The following is a 17,505-nucleotide window of genomic DNA, read 5'->3' as shown; positions in this document are numbered from 1 at the left end:
AACTGTACTGTTCTCCTCAAAAACAAACACACACAACAACTGTTTTCTCATCAGATTTGGCCATCAGAGCACCTGTTTAAAAAGCTCTAGTAGGTTTCTGTTTACTTAAAAATTCTTGAGTCATCAGTTGCTCTGGCTCACTTTCTTTTTTAAGAATGGAGAGAAAATTGTGATGGAGAAAAGAGTGCTAGGAGTGGTGAAAACCTCCAACCAGGGACCCTCATGCAGAAACCACCATCTCCTTGACACCCATGCTATGTTCAGCCAGATACCATGCCTCCTGTTCTCATCCATCAATTAACAGATCCCCCAACAGCTGTTGCTAACTTTCAAACTGGAATCAAATACTAAGTTGTTTATTGCAAGGAACCTCGAAGATGTTTGAAGATTTCTGAGTTTATTAGTTTCATGAAGCTGTGAGTGAAGCTGTTGTGAGCTGAAGAAATCAGGGTTGTTTGAAATGTTGCCCTCACCCCAGAGGCATCAGGGCAACTACAGAGTCCTCAGGGAGAGTGGAAATGGCTGCCTCGCATTTCTCTAGGTGGAGAGGGCAAAGCCCACCTAGTTGTTGGCCGTGTTGAAGACAGTAAAACTCCTTGAGGAAGACATCACCCAGAATCCACAGGGACTTCCTGCTGGAGGAGAACAGTTCCCAGCATGCAGTAGTCATTGTTCTGAAGAAACAGCGGACAGACCATCACCAGTGGCACTGCAGAGGCCTTGCCCCATGGAAATGTCCCCCACCCTATGTCCCATGACACGTGGGGGCCCCTAACTTCTTGTTCACCCTCAGTCCTGCCCCTTGGAAACACCTATAGGTGCCCAGATGCGAGCTGGGACACAGAACAGCCTCTGGGCCCATATGAGCACATATGCAGGGATCCTGGGGCGAATACGTACATTGAAGACATAGGCGGAGGGCAGCAGTGAGAGCTGGGACCTGCCGATGGTGAAGGTGATGGTAGGCAGGCTCTCCACATAGTCGCAGCTTACCACAAACTGAGAGAGAAAAGGCAATGCTGCAGAACGCCTGGGACTGTGGGCCCAGAAAAGGGCCCAAGGCCCTCTTTTCCTGTGGGACTCTCTTCTCCACCATCCAGTAGAGACTGTTGCAGAGACTGGAAGGCCAGGCCTGACTCCCAAGTGCAACACTGACCAACCCTTTGGCTTCTTGATTCCTCCCTTAAACACACCTCAGCCCTTAGATTTTGGGAGTACAGATATGGTCATAAGGAGTTCGGCTTTTCTAGGACCAAATTCTAACCTCAAATCATAGAGAAAAAGCATGGGCACACATTTGTACAAGTATAGTCATACCCTCTCATGTCCACATGTGTATGCATCAGTCCATGTATTCATCTCTCTCTCTCTCTCTCTCTCTCACACACACACACACAGAGATATTTGCATGCAAGGAAAAGCAAACCAGATATGGGTACCAAGGGGAGCAGACATGGGGACAGAAGGCTATTCAGAGTAAAGCCCAAAGGTGCATTCCTAGCGAAGGAAGACAACCAAGTGGAATGGAGAAGTGCACTGTGCCCTGACTCTATTTCATGCAAATGACAGCAGCCAGACTGAGCTGAAATGTGCTCCTAGAACCTACGATGGACAAGCAGCACCTCCTGACAACCACTCAGAGCAACCTCACAGTCTGGATGGAGTTAGTATTACTCCCTCTCCTTTCCCTTCTTTGCTTTGGAGGTTCAAGCTTTGTCTTCACCAGTTCTGTCCTGCCGGGGGTTCGCATCCCCCACGCTTCCTCCTCCCTCTCATGAACTCATGCTGTCGGGCTCCTGTCCTGAGGCCACCTGGATGTGCAGAGAAACCCTTGGCTTCTGGTTTCTCACATCACCATTCTCATTCTCCTGGGCTCCCATTGCCTGCAGGAAGGAGGTCATGAACTGCTGGGGAACAGCCAGCAGGAAAGTCCCGGTATCCACAATGGCCTGGCAGCCTTCAGAACACCAACCAGTGGCCTGGTCATAATGGCAAACCTGACAGAGACGCCAGCACAAAGAAAAAGTCAGGTGCCTCTTCTGCAAACATGATTCTTGTCCTCCTCTTATCACCCACCAGTTCAAGAGCTCTAACACTCTGCATCTTCCAGGAAGCAGGGCCACTCTATGACACATCTGCCCACATGATGCTACTGGGCCTTTGTGATTACTGGAATAATAGCCTCAGTCTTGGACTGGTGACCTCTCCAGTCCTTAGAAAGAAAAACTGTGCATGTCTTCTTTAATCTACTTGTGCCAGGTTTTTCCAGTGTCCCAGCAATTAGGACATACAACCTGTGAAACGAGCACAGGTAAATACTATTGGATTCAAAGAGAGATCACCATAGACTGGGCCTCCAGGAGAGGTTTTTGAGGAGATAGGAATTAATCCAGGCTCTGAAGTTTGCCTAAAGTTCAAATAAGCACAGAGGAGAAGAGGGGTACACCAGGTGATACAAACAAAAGAAGCAAGAAAGTTATGACAAGGTGCAAGGGCTTGATGACATCTATGCTTCAGATCAGGAAGTAGTGGGAAGGCTATATTGATAGGTAAGGCCTAGGTTTTATATGGTCTTTAATACAGGGCCAAGGCATTTTGTCTTTAAACTTGCATACAATGGAAAATACTTGGCAGCTTTAAGTGTAGAAGTAACAGACTCACGATCATGAATTTGGAGATCTGATAAGCTTGCGCTCAAATTTCAAAATTCATGAAATGTGTGACTTTGGATAACTTACTAACCTCTGAGCCTTGATTTCTTTCTATCTATAGAATGCAATATGATGCTGACATCCTTATAGAATTATATATTTTTATATGCAATAGTATAGTGAAATATTTAGCATAATATCTGGAATATGGAAAACACCAGTGACAGCATTCAATTCAGTTCAGTTCAGTCACTCAGTCGTGTCCACCTCTTTGAGACCCCATGGACCACAACATGCCAGGCTTCCCTGTCCATCACCAACTGCCAGAGCTTACTCAAATTCATGTCCATTGAGTCGGTGATGTCATCCAACCATCTCATCCTGTGTCGTCCCCTTCTCTTCCCACCTTCAATCTTTCCCAGCATCAGGGTCTTTTTGAAAGAGTCAGTTATTTGCATCAGGTGGCCAAAGTATTGGAGTTTCAGCTTCAGCATCAGTCCAATGAATATTCAGTACTGATTTCCTTTAGGATGGACTGGTTTGATCTCCTTGCAGTCCAAGAAACTCTCAAGAGTCTTCTCCAACACCATGGTTCAAAACCAGATGGTCAATACCAAAGTCAGATTGATTATATTCTTTGCAGCCAAAGATGGAGAAGCTCTATACAGTCAGCAAAACAAGACTGGGAGCTGACTGTGGCTCAGATCATGAACTCCTGATTACAAAATTCAGAGTTAAATTGAAGAAAGTAGGGAAAACCACTAGACCATTCAGGTATGATCTAAATCAAATCCCTTACGATTATACAGTAGAAGTGACAAACAGATTCAAGGGGTTAGATCTGACAGACAGAGTGCCTGAAGAACTATGGATGGAGGTTCATGACATTGTACAGGAGGCAGCGATCAAGACCATCCCTAAGAAAAAGTGACAGCATTACTCTTGCTCATGATGGAAGTGGGTAGAGATTATGCTGATAGGATAATGAGGTTTTAAGAACAAAGATGTGAATTCAGAGGGCCTAAGAATGACCAACCTGCCGGTGTGGCAAAGTTCAGTGGCCAGTTCTAAAGGTTCAGTCAAGAGCTAGACGCCAGCATCTACTGGGCTCCAGGACCACCTCAGCCTGGAGGTTTGGTGATTAAGAAATCCATGTCATGAGAGGGACGGGCAATACTGTCATGCTGGGAGATTACGGGAATGCCCATGATCCCTAGGAACTGTCCACTTTACGTACTCCTGGATGGCAATCTGCCAGTACAGCTCCCAGGTGACAGGGGTCCTGACAATCTCACCAGAACAGAGCTGAGCATCCACGCCTCCCAGGATAAGCTCTCCACCATACTGATAAGCTGGCTGTCTGGGGAGAAAGGCCAAGTGCATGAGTCCTGCAGCACAGATGGGTTGGGTAGTTCCTCTCTCTCCTCCTCCCTTTCCTCTCTCCCTCAGACACAGAGGAACTGCAGAACAAGGGTGTGCTGGCCTCTCAGCTGCTCCGCACACTCTACCTAGCTCAAGGTACTATAGAGAGGAGAAGTCTCAGAGAAACATCCAAAACGTCAGAGACTTGGAAACACAGACTCCGTCATAAAGGAGAGGACAGGCACCTGAAAATAGACTATAAGAGTATCCCAGAGAGGCCTTCCCTGGACAGGGAGAGGATAAGAAGAAACCCCACTGAGAGTACCTGGGATGGGGCCTGACGAAGACCCCAAGTGTGCCATGATGGGGATGCTCCTATCAGGGTCAATTTGATAACTAGGCCTCCTGTGTGTTTACTACCTGGGCCTGCCAGTCCTCAGAGTAAGCTATTTGGATCAGGTACCCTGAGGACCATGTGTTTAGGAATAAAGGATCAGGGAGTAAAGTTTGCCATGAAGTTTGAGTCCAAATGAAAAGTACTGGATTTCTGATCAAGATTTTTGAGATGGAGTCTTGGCTTCATGCCTACCAGATACTGAACTTGTTTAACATTCACAACATGTTTAAGCCTCCATTTCCTCACTGGCAAAATGAGGCCAATAGGATTTTTCAGATGTCATTTGAAGTTATTGCTACAAGAATATTTTATAAAGCCAGAGGTGTTATTATAGTTATCACTTCACTTCTCTTCTCTTTATAGTAAATGCTCATGGAGCTTGTTCAATCATTCTACAGCTGTGCAAATCCAACACAGCAATCTCTGGATTTACTGAACAAATGTTGAAGGAGCATTGTTCATTTTTAAGAAGAGAGTCATCATATGGCTAGTATGGTCATTATGAAAAATTCTTCCAGTGCATTTAAAATAAAATTCCCCCCAAAATGTAATTACAAATTTTCAGAAATATATGTGGGATTGTATATAGCACATTATACTCATTTTATCAGGAAACTTTTTTTTACCTGGGCTCTGTCTGATGTTGAGTTGTCCAAAGCCCCCACAGAGCCTCATTTGATGGGCCCTTCCCTGGACAAGGATTCTTACCAAGAGGAGTAGAAGCTGAAGAAGGGTTGGGTCAGCTTGTCCTACTACAGCATGTTCTGCATGACTGTTGGGTTGCCCCCCACCGCCAAGCTGGGGTAGGCCATTTCCATAATCCCATCAAAGTTTGAATAGTAGAAAGGGTCGCTGGGCTCATTCTCACTCAGGCCAAACTCATGGTTATAAATGACAATGTTCTGAGCCTGGAGTGAGCAGACAGAGAGCTTCACAATTCAGGTGGGTAAATTCTTTCAGACTTAGGTGCCCGGGGTCTGGGATCTAGAACCCCTCTCAGGAGAGGAAGTTGGCTTTTTTCATGCTGAGCTCAAACATGAGGGCAAGGGTGGAAAGGGAACGGGCAACAGCATCACTCAACCATGTGTATCCCAGAAAAAAATAGGTAGGTATTGGGGAAGCAGAGGCAATCACTTCCTGGAGTTATAGTTTCCACATCCATTTACAGTGAAAGAATAGGTTTTTCTATTCTCCTATTTCTTTTTCTATTTATAAAACTGTTTTTATCCTCAACAATCCATGTGCAAAAACAACAAAGAACTCTGAGAATTAGACATGAGGAAATAAGAGAATAGTGAAAGGACAAGTCATCAAATATCCAAAGTGAAACTGTGTGGAGGAGAGAGGGGATTTATTCTAGGTGGTTCCAGGGGGCAGAGTTAAGACTAGGAAGTAAAGTCGAAAGGCACAGCAACCTTAACATCACATAAAGAGCTTTCGGCAGTCAGGACTGCTGTGGAAGCCTGTCTTGGGAGGAAGATTGAATTACATGGCCTTTGACATCCTTTCCACCTCTTAGCTCCCAGGGAGGTTGTACTAAATTAGTAATTATGGATTTTTCTGGAAGCTTAAGGCTCTAGAAACTAGGGGGGAAACCACAGAGCCTCCACAGCTGTGAGAACATCACTCACAGTCACAGTGTCATATTCCAGGACCATACTCAGGCTTCTGCTCCCACAGGACAGCGTATAGGTTTGTCCATTGACACTGAAGGTGAAGGACTTGCTGGGGTTGAACTCACAGTAGTGTGAGTGGCTATAGGAAGATGAAATATTAGTGTCAGTCATTAATTTCCAAAATACTTGAAGACAACTTACCCTTGATAACCTGGGGTCATCAGACCATGGATGTGATAGGGCCTCAGCCTCAGCAACTTTGTGCGGTAAACACACTATGTTGGCCACAGCTAAGCCTGTCCCCTTGGATAACATACATTGCCAAAATTCTCTCCAACCCACTGTCCCTGAGGGATGGATCTCTTCAAAATGCCAAGAATTCCAGCCCATGGGAGAGAGCTGAGCAAAAGAACAAAGTAGAAAGGAATGGAAGCCTCATTCTGTGTCTGCTGTCTCTCCCCAGAACTGTCAGCACTTCTGAAATGTAGACCAAAGGCAAGACATCCAGATGTTCCCAACTTTAGCAGGAAGAGCTAATGTTTATGCAGCAAGAACTCTGGACTTAGCAGTATAAGCCTGTGCTCAATTTGGATGCTGCCCCTCCCATTCAGGGGTGGTAGTGATGGTGGTGTACTCACAACAGGCCTCAGTCTGGCAGTAGGTGGACAGCACCCACAGGTTGGAGGAGCCCGTGTCAAAGGGGACCAGGAAATTTTGGGGTGGTGTTCCAATGCTGATCTCCCCAAAGTAGAAAGGCTGCAAAGAAAGGTTTGTCACCCTCATTAAGCAGCCAAGCCTTATCCAAAGGATGGGGAAGAAGTTGGCCCACTTGAAGTCACATTTTGCTCAAATGATTTCCTTGGGGAATAAGAGGCTTCTCCCACCAATTCTCCTTTCCACTTGGAGTCAAATGTTCTCAGTATTCCACTTTTTTATCCCTAATTGCAAACCTTTGACCATCTAAGACCTGGTCTGGAAAGACAATATCCTCTTCCAAAAGTGTTCTCTGCTTTGTAATATCAGATTACCCAAAGAAGGAGAAGAATCTCTTCTTTCTCTTTTCCCGGCGTCTATCCACTGTCCAGCTTTCCGGACACATGCCTACATTCACACTTGCACACATACACACTAGTCTCCCCTTCTCTTCTAATATTAGATACTTTCACCACCATTCTCCTCCTTCCTGGTCACATACTTGCAAAGGGAGCTAGAGAGTCTAGAGTGAAAGGTAGCATGGAAAGAAGAGAAGTTTTATTAAGAGATAGTTTTAGTTCTAGGTGAATTGGGGTCAGTTGGGTCATTTGCCTGCCTCTAGTTCCTCTATCTGTAAAATGTGGCATTTGAAATAGGAGATCCATTAAAGTAACTTCCAGCTCTGAGACTCTATGTATGTTAAGGTGCCTATGCAGATATTGTAGCCTCAAGAACATTCAAACAATTGCTCTAGGTTCCTGTGAATCTTTTCAGAAAAGGGAGATTATATACAGTGTGTGGAGCCAGTGTATATTTTGCCTGGTGGACTTGCATATATTTTCCTTCTTTCCCCTGCAGCTCATTGTTAGGATGTTCTTTCAGTCTCTCAATTGACTTGAACATTCCCACTATGAATCACTTTACTACATAGACAAGGCTGTAGAGAGATGAGCCAGTAATAAGAGGAAAGGAGGGAGGAAAGGAGGAAGAAAGAAGAGAGGAAAGAAAGAAAGAAAGGGAGCACTATACTATTAGCAGGTCTGCATGTGAGCTCAGTTGCATCTGACTCTTTGTAACCCCATGGACTATAGCCCATCAGCTCCTCTGTCCATGGGATTTTCCAGGCAAGAATATTGGAGTGGATTATTGCCTTTTCTAAGGGATCTTCCTAACCCAGGGATCAAACCTGTCTCCTGCAGTTCCCACACTGGCAGGCAGATTCTTTACCACTGAGAAGCCCATACTATTAGCACCAACTTGTAACTTTCAGATACTTTCTACAGGAATGTGAAACTTAGGTTCAATAACTAGTACAAAATCAAAGCTAATGAGAGGCACAAATAGGTATTTAACAATGGTTATTGACTGAGGGTCATGAACACCACATCCCACTTCACTTACATCCAGGTAGTTGGTGGAGGGCTCATAAGCAAGAGCATTAATACCAAAATGATACTTGGCAACTGGATCAACATTTGGGTGGTTCTTTAGGAATTTCTCCAGTATATCCTACTCCTCCTTTGCCTCTCAGATAGACTTGCCTTTTCTCAGGATGATTCTGCAGAAGGTAGGGTAAACCAAACGAATGAGCTTCACACATCCCATCACAGCAGTCCCTTCAAGGACCTAACCTAGGACTTCCAAACTTCTTCAGCACTCTACCCAAAAGAGCCTCTTTTAGGAAATGCTCCCAGATTTTAGCAATTTCTGACCACCACAGTCATTCAAGTATTTCCAGCATGGAAATACACTACACCATATATTTGGTTTTATACTTATAAACTGTTTCCAGAGAAGAAATGCCTGTTTCTCCCCAGTCCCTCCTGTAAGCTGAGGCAGGGATCATGCATCCTTTCTTCTTAAGCAACAAAACACCCAACACACAATCTCTCTCTCTCTTTCTCTCTCTCTCTCTCTCTCATACCATTCATTTAAGTCTTGACCCACAGCAGTGGCCCAACACCAGTTCATGATATCAAGGAACAATCTGACTGCCTTTCCAAGAGGCTTGTGGAAGAAGTCCTTTGCTCTTCTCTAGGTTGTCATGCTCATTCACACAAATTCATGATGAAACTAAATCCCAATACACACCTTACCATGCCCTCTGAGAACAAATCAAGACCAAGACCAGGATCTTCATGGTGCTGATTTTCCACTGTCTAACAGCACACAGAACACAGTGGCAGGCCCAAGGGTTGGGACACACAGAAAGAGGTTGGGTCTCTCTCTTATACCCTGATTTACCTTGTACTTTTCATTTCTAGGCACATGGGCTTTCCTATCTTTGTACCAGCTTGTGCCCCTGCACATTCATGGATCCTGTTTGTTTTTCTCTCTGGCAAGTATCAAGGACTTTAATATCCGCTTTGTAGCCAACTTAAAAAGCAATTAGTGGGTTTGCTGAGGGGATCTAAAGATTGGGATGTGATAACTAACATAAAATGCATGGTGAACAAAGGATCCTGGTACTCTTGTCCACTGGGAAATGGCTGCTGGCAACTTCAGTTGGAACAATGGAACAGTTTGCTCTTTGGCTTCAAGTGACGTGCTTTTTTGAGATTTACAGCCTTTACTCTCTACTTATTCTGCTCCTTTTCCTTCCTCTTCCCTTGATCAGTCTCACCTATAGCCTTCCATATAAGATTCTAATAGTCCATGACACAATATGCTCTTTATTTTTTTAGTTCATGAATTTACTGAATGCCTACTCTTGTCACTTCTCACTGAGCTCTGGGAGTACAAAGATAATTAAGAAATGGTCCTTGTATGTAAACATCCACATTCCTGCTGGAATGACTGATACATACTCAAATCATGAGGCTATGTGGCTTGAATGTTATCATTCCAGGCATTCAAATGGATGTTGAATGAATGAGAATGAAAATAACAGTATTCATAAAACAAGCAGAGAGGAAGTGATAGATCCTGGTAGGATTAAAAGGCTTCACAGAAGAGGTAACATTTGAGTAACAATCTTACAGGAAGCTAGATGAAGAAGTAAGGGAAGTGGAAAAGCCATTGGAGGCAGAAGAAAAGCTTGAGCAATAACAAAGAAGGGTGAAATTGTGTGAGGAGTTCAAAGAACATTAGGATGAATGAATGTAGCCAAGAAGGGCAATTCCTAATATGGTTCCTCACCAGCCAAGACACATCTAAAGGAACTGCACTGGATCTGCACAATTCTTATCATGCTAATTGTAGCTCAGAAAATTATTTTCTACTCAAGAAACCATTTTTGAAACGAAAAGGACTATAAAGGTGAAATAGGAAGTCTCTAGTTTATAATTATATTAAAGTAGTACCTTCAGTATTTTAACTATTTTTCTATCAAATTATTTATGATATGCCTCATAACTGATAAAACCACACCAGAGTACCATGAATGGAACTACTAGACTACAGTACTTGGTACCAATATAAGCATGATTGTATGGCATGTTGATGCATATTTATTTAAAGCATTCTGTTATTGCCTCAGCTGTTAATAAATGACTATCTGGAGGACAGCTAAAATACTTATTTTCAGAATTCTAAAGGTATTTTTTTCTACATATTCTACATATTTTTATGTATAATTGGATAGACTATGTTAATTTTCTTTATAGACCAGCATGATTGTATAACCTAAAGCCTTTGTATTTTTATAATTCATATCTTTTTCATATATTAAGTGTAGTTAAAAAGTATTTAATTGATTGCTCTCCATAATTCTTTACTTTTTAAATTTTTAAAACATTTTCAAATTGTTTATACAATTTTTAAAGGTTACTTTCCACTTACAGTTATTGCAAAATACTGGCTGAATTTCCCATGTTATATAAATACATCCTCAAGCCAATAGTTTGTACCTCCACTCTCCCACTCCTAAATTGCCCCTCACCCCCAACTGGTAACCACTGGTTTGTTCTCTAAAACTGTGAGTCTGCTTCTTTTTTGTTATATTATTATTTTATTCTTTTAGATTCCACATATGAGTGATATCTTACTTACCTCCACATCCATCTATATTGCTGTAGATGGCAACATTTTATTCTTTTCATGGCTGAGTGGTATTTCACTGTGTGGGTTTGTCTGTGTTTGTGTGTGCATGTATACATACACATATATAGCACATCTTCTTTATCCATTAATCTATTGATGGGCACTTAGATTGTTTTCATATCTAGGCAATTGTAAATGCTGCTATGAACACTGAGATACATGTTCATAATTCTTTTCAAACTAGTGGGTTTTTTTCCAGATAAATACACAGGAGTAGAACTGATGGGTCATACGGTAGTTCTATTTTAGTTTTTTGAGAAATCTCCATTCTGTTTTCCAGAGTGGCTACACAAAATTACATTCTCCTCAACAGTGTATAAAGGGTCCCTTTTCTCTACATCTTCTTGCCTACATTTGCTATTTGGTTCTTTTTGATGGTAGTCATTCTGAAACATGTGAGGTAATATCTCATTGAGGTCTTGATTTGCATTTCCGTGATGATTAGCAATGTCGAGCATCTTTTCCTGTGCCTGTTGGCTATCTGCATTTACTCTTTGAAAAAATGTCTATTTAGTTTTTCTGTCCATTTTTTAAATCTTTTTTTTTAATGTTGAGTTGTATGAGCTGTTTAAATAGTTTGGATATTAATCTCTTATCTGTCACATCATTTGCAAATATTTTCTCCCATTCAGTAGGTTGTCTTTCCATTTTGTCAATGGTTTACTTTGCTGTGCAAAAGCTTTTAAGTATAACTAGTTCCCACTTGCTTATCTTTGTTTTTTATTTCCTTTATTTAGGAGACAGGTCCAGAAACTATTTCTATGATTTGTGTCAAAGAGTGTTCTATGTTTTCTTCTAGTATTCAGTATAGTATAGTATCCAGTCTTACATTTAGGTCTTCAATCCATTTTTAGGTTATTTTTATATATGGTATTAGAAAAAGTTCTAATTTCATTCTTTTACATGAAGCTATCCAGTTCTCCCCAGCACCACCTATTAAAGAAATTGTCTTCTCTCCACTACATAGTCTTGCCTCCTTTGTCACAGGTTGACTGACCATAGGTGCATGGGTTTATTTCTGGGCTCTTTCCTGTTCCATGGATCCATGTGTCTATTTCTGTGCCAGAACCATCCTGCTTTGATTACTGTTGCTTTGCAGATAGTCTGAAGTCAGGGAGTCTCATTCCTCCAGCTCTGTCCTTTTCTCTCAGGATCGCGTTGGCTATTTGGGGTCTTCTGTGTTTCCATACAAATTTTTAAATTATTTGTTCTAGTTCTGAGAAAAACACCATTGGTATTTTGATGGTGATTGCATTGAATCCTTAGATGGCCTTGGGTGTTATGGTCATTTTAACAATACTGATTCTTCCAAGCCAAGAAAATGGTATATCTTTCCATCTGTGTAATCTTCGATTGCTTCATCAGCATCTTCTATTTTTCAAAGTACATATCCTCAGTCTCCTTAAGTAGATTTATTCCTAGGTGTTTTATTCTTTTTATTGAAATGGTAAATAAGATTTCTTGCTTAATTTTTCTTTCTGATCTTTCATTGCTAATGTATAGAAATGCAACAGATTTCTGTGTATTAATTTTGTATCTGCAACTTTATCAAGTTCATTGATGAGTTCTAGTAGTTTTCTGGTAGCATCTTTAGGATTTTCTATGTGCAGTATCAGGTCATCTGCAGTGACAGTTTTATTTCTGCTTTTCCAATTTGGATTACTTTTCTTTTTCTTCTCTGACTGCTATGCCTAGAAGGCTTCCAAAAATATGTTGAATAAAACTGGCGAGAGTGGGCATTCTTATCTTCTTCCTGATCTTAGAGGAAATGCTTTCAGTTTTCACCATTGAGTATGATATTAGCTATGGGTTTTTCATAGATGGCCTTTATTACATTGAGGTATCATCCCTCTATGCCTACTCTCTGGAAAGTCTTTATCAAAAATGTATGTTGAATTTTTTCAAAAGCTTTTTCTATATCTTTTGAGATGATCATATGGTTTTTTATTCTTCAATTTGTTAATATGATGTGTCACATTGATTGGTTTGCAGATGATGAAAAGTCCTTATATCCCTGGGATAAATCCTTCTTGATCATGGTGTCTGATCCTTTTAAAGTATTACTGGATTTGGTTTGCTAGTACTTTGTTGAGAATTTTTGTGTTTGCGTTCATCACAATTACAGCGATATTGACCTGTAATTTTCTTTTTTTATTGTATCTTGTCTGGCTTTGGTATCAGTGTAACACTAGCCTCATAGAATGAGTTGGGAAGCATTCTTCGCTCTCAATTTTTTGAAATAGTTTGAACAGGATAGGCATTAACTCTTCTCTAAATATTTGGTAGAGTCACCTATGAAGCCAATTGGTCCTGGGCTTTTTTTGCTGGGCGTTTTTTCTTATGGATTCAATTTCATTACCGTTAATTGATCTATCCACAGTTTCTGTTTATTTCTGGTTCAGTCTTGGGAGATTGCACCTTTCTAAAAATTTGTCCCTTTCTTCCAGGTTGTCCATTGTATTGGCATATAATTGTTCATGGTTGTCTTTTATGATCCTTTGTACTTCTGTGGTGTTGGCTGAAACATCTCCTTTTTCATTTCTGATTTTATTGGTTTGGGGCCTCTCCATTCTTTTCTTGATGAGTCAGGCTAAAGGTGTATCCATTTTCCTCATCTTTTCAAAGAATCAGTTTTTAGTTTCATTTATCTTTTCTATTGTTATTTTAAATTGTAGTTGATTTCTAGTCCAAAATTATTTACTTTTTAAAAAGTATGTGAAAATTTAATGAATTGACTCAGTTCAGTTCAGTCTCTCAGTCGCGTCCAACTCGTTGTGACCCCATGGACTGCAGCACATCAGGCTTCCCTGTTCATCACCAACTCCTGGAACTTACTCAAACTCATGTCCATCACGTCAGTGATGCCATCCAACCATCTCATCTTTTGTCGTCCCCTTCTTCTCCCACCTTCAGTCTTTCCCAGCATCAGGGTCTTTTCCAATGAGTTGGTTCTTTGCATCAGGTGGCCAAAGTATTGGAGTTTCAGCTTCAGCATCAGTCCTTCCAATGAATATTCAGGACTGATCTCCTTTAGGATGGACTGGTTGGATCTCCTTGCAGTCCAAGGGACTCTCAAGAGTCTTCTCCAGCATCACAGTTCAAAAGCATCAATTCTTTGGTGCTCAGCTTTCTTTATAGTCCAACTCTCACACCCACACATGACTACTGGAAAAACAATAGCTTTGACTAGATGGACCTTTGTTGGCAAAGTAATGTCTCTGCTTTTTAATATGCTGTCTAGATTGGTCACAGCTTTTCTTCCAAGGAGGAAGCGTCTTTTAATTTCATGGCTGCAATCACCATCTGCAGTGATTTTGGAGCCTCCAAAAATAAAGTCTCTCACTGTTTCCACTGTTTCCCCATCTATTTCCCATGAAGTGATTGGACCAGATGCCATGATCTTAGTTTTCTGAATGCTGAGCTTTAAGGCAACTTTTTCACTCTCCTCTTTCACTTTCATCAAGAGGCTCTTTAGTTCCTCTTCACTTTCTGCCACAAGGGTGGTGTCATCTGCATATCTGAGGTTATTGATATTTCTCCCAGCAATCTTGATTCCAGCTGTGCTTCATCCAGCCTGGCATTTTGCATGATGTACTCTGCATATAAGTTAAATAAGCAGGGTGACAATATACAGCCTTGATGTACTCCTTTTCCTATTTGGAACCAGTCTGTTGTTCCATGTCCAGTTCTAACTGTTGCTTCCTGACCTGCATACAGGTTTCTGAAGAGGCAGGTCAAGTGGTCTGGTATTCCCATCTCTTTCAGAATTTTCCACAGTTTATATTGTGATCCATACAGTCAAAGGCTTTGGCATAGTCAATAAAGAGGACATTAAAGTTTTATTAATCTAGAGTATAATACACATAATACCTTCTATATGTCACTTATGCATAGTTTTTTGTTTTTATTTTTTTAATGTATTTTTATTTATTTTCTTCTTAATTTACGTATTTGGCTGTGTCAGGTCTTAGTTGTAACATGCAGGATTTTTGTTGCGGTGAGCAGGCTTCTCTCTAGCTGTGGCATGCAGGTTCAGTAGTTGTAGCACATGGGTTTAGTTGCTCTGAAGCATGTGAGATCTTAGTTCCCCAAACAAGGATGAAACCCATATCCCCTGCATTACGAGGCAGATTCTTAAACACCAGGCCACCAGGGAAATACCTATAAAGTCCCTATAGATTTTTAGATTGTAGCCTTTTGGAAGCATTTAGTGAAAGAGGCCAGTTAGCAAAATGATTCTCTAGGAAAGTTGCAGTTGGCAGAGGGAAGTTGCTGGAACTTTGTCATGCTTCTACCCTAAAGCTTTTCACACATGCACAAATCCAAAGAAGTTTCCAATTTCACTTGTATGATTTAATATTTCTTTATAGAAATAAATTCTTAAAGGAAAACTCAAGAGCTGCAGAAGCTATGCTTATAGTAATAACTCTCACTGAACATTAACTTTATACCAAGCACTTATTTCCTCTAATCATTGTAACAATTTTATGAGGTTAATTTAGCTTCCCCATGATCACATAGTCAATAAAAGGCAAAGCTAGGATTTCAACCAACAAAGGTCCGTCTAGTCAAAGCTACGGTTTTTCCAGTAGTCATGTATGGATGTGAGAGTTGGACTATAAAGAAAGCTGAGCACCAAAGAATTGATGCTTTTGAATTGTGGGGTTGGAGAACTCTTGAGAGTCCCTTGGACTGCAGGGAGATCCAACCAGTCCGTACTAAAGGAAATCAGTCCTGAATATTCATTGGCAGGACTGATGCTGAAACTGAAACTCCAATACTTTGGCCACCTGATGCAAAGAACCAACTCATTGGAAAAGACCCTGATGCTGGGAAAGATTGAAGGCGAGAGGAGATGGGGACAACAAAGGATGGGATGGTTGGATGGCATCACCGACGTGATGGACATGAGTTTGGGAAGGCTCCAGGAGTTGGTGATGGACAGGGAAGCCTGGCGTGCTGCAGTCCATGGGGTCGCAAAGAGTCAGACACTACTAAGCGGCTGAACTGAACTGAGGATTTCAAGTCTGGTTTGTCTGAACTCAGCTTCTGTCTAACCATGACTTCCTTTCCTAGGGCCTCTGTGTGCAGTCTCTTTGCTTTAATGTGCATGTAAGCATCAACTTGAATGATAATAACAGAGATATTTATATTTGATTTAATTTTTATTGAAAGGTAGTCTAATTCTCTCATACTCTTAATTTTTCTTCCTGCCTCCATTTAAAAAGAAAAAAAAAATGCAATCATGCATGCTGCTGCCACCTAGCGGCAATATTTCTAACTTAGAAAAACAGGTTTTAGAAATCTTGAAAGGAAGATTTTATGTGACTTCAAAATTCAAATTAGAAAGTGAGCAAAGTACATAGCATCCGCAGGTCACTTTCCTAGGAAGACACAACTGGTACCTGCTCCTGTCAGCCCCTGTCATGCCCCTGTCAGCCTGCACCTTGCTGCCTTCCTACCCATGTTAGACAGCCAAACTATCTGCTTGCCAGCAGTTCCTAAGACTTCTCCCAACACCTGTGTCTCTGGCTTCTTGTCAACCCACACACTCCAGGTGCACTCTATTACCGTACTTCAAAAATCTTTGCAGAATGATATTAGCACCTAAGCTGTCTGCTTTCTCACACAAGTAAAACAATGTCTGCAAAGCACAGTGTGATCTCTCAGATGAGTTCTCTCAGATAATCATTTGAATGATTGTCTTGTCTCTCTCACTGATGTTAAAGTCTTGAAGGAACCTGATTCCTGACATACCACCTACTGCCCACAGCACAGTGGCTTCCACTCAAAAAAATCACCCAGAATTTTCCATCAAAGAGGGGAACATTACACAGGCTTCTGTCCCCTGTTAGGCAAAGGTTGCACATCACCTTCTCTCCATGGCATTGGAAGCTTTGGTATATTGCTTATCTAAGTATTTGTTACCACTGAGTCCTTTGGTTATTATATGGTGCCATTTTTGAGGGCTTGAAAACTGAGATGTGTGAGGAAGATGCAAGGGTGAGGCTTTTATTTTGCCAGCAACGAACTGACTGTATGATAGTGAAATCATGGAATTTAGCCCATTCAGAGTGGACATTTCCAAACTGACTCTAGGACTTCACGTACAATGTACTCTTCAGTTGTTAATTCATAATCATGTACAATTACTAGGGTACAATTATAAGTATTTAAGTTAATGAAGTACTTACAAACCACGGATACTGGGCAGGGGGAAGTAAGGTCTGAAAAGGCTATAACTTTAGAACTCACTGTTATTCTGCCCTCTTTTGATGTGTTGTATCATCCTACATGCAGAGATCAATACAATCCCTCTCCAAAGTCACAATCTCCACTCTCCAGAGATTATAGTTTTCTTTCTAAAGACATTAATGAAAAAATTAGGAAGCTATACTGCAGTGAAAAATTAAGGGTGAGCATCAAAGAAAATCAGCAGAAAATAGTCCCTTATTCCCACAAAGGAGGTCCCCAATTGAGGGTAGTTAAGACTAGGGACATGAGTATGTCACCTGCAGACATTTCCAATAAACTCCCAGCTAATTTTTGGAGTAAAATTTTTACAACTTGAAGACCTGCTCTAAATTCAGGAGCCAAACTTACTGAATTTGAATTGCTGCTTGCTGCATCCCAAAGAAAGCTTTTCTCAGGGTCCATGTTGTGCTAGGCACTGAGCCAGATCCAGGGAAGGCATGGGGCAGAACTGTACTCTGGAGGACAGCATGCTCCATCAAGATTCAAGAGA

General features: G+C 41.4%; 1 pseudogene; it reads right to left on the bottom strand.

The window, feature by feature from the left end:
- Positions 1-537: 537 nt before the first annotated feature.
- Positions 538-10,721, bottom strand: LOC122428654 (annotated as a pseudogene).
- Between the last annotated feature and the right edge of the window lie 6,784 nt (positions 10,722-17,505).

Source organism: Cervus canadensis, chromosome 2 (genome assembly GCF_019320065.1).
Source record: "Cervus canadensis isolate Bull #8, Minnesota chromosome 2, ASM1932006v1, whole genome shotgun sequence".
NCBI lineage: Eukaryota > Metazoa > Chordata > Mammalia > Artiodactyla > Cervidae > Cervus > Cervus canadensis.
Note: the sequence above shows the minus strand (reverse complement) of the source record. Positions and strands in the feature narration are given on the sequence as shown.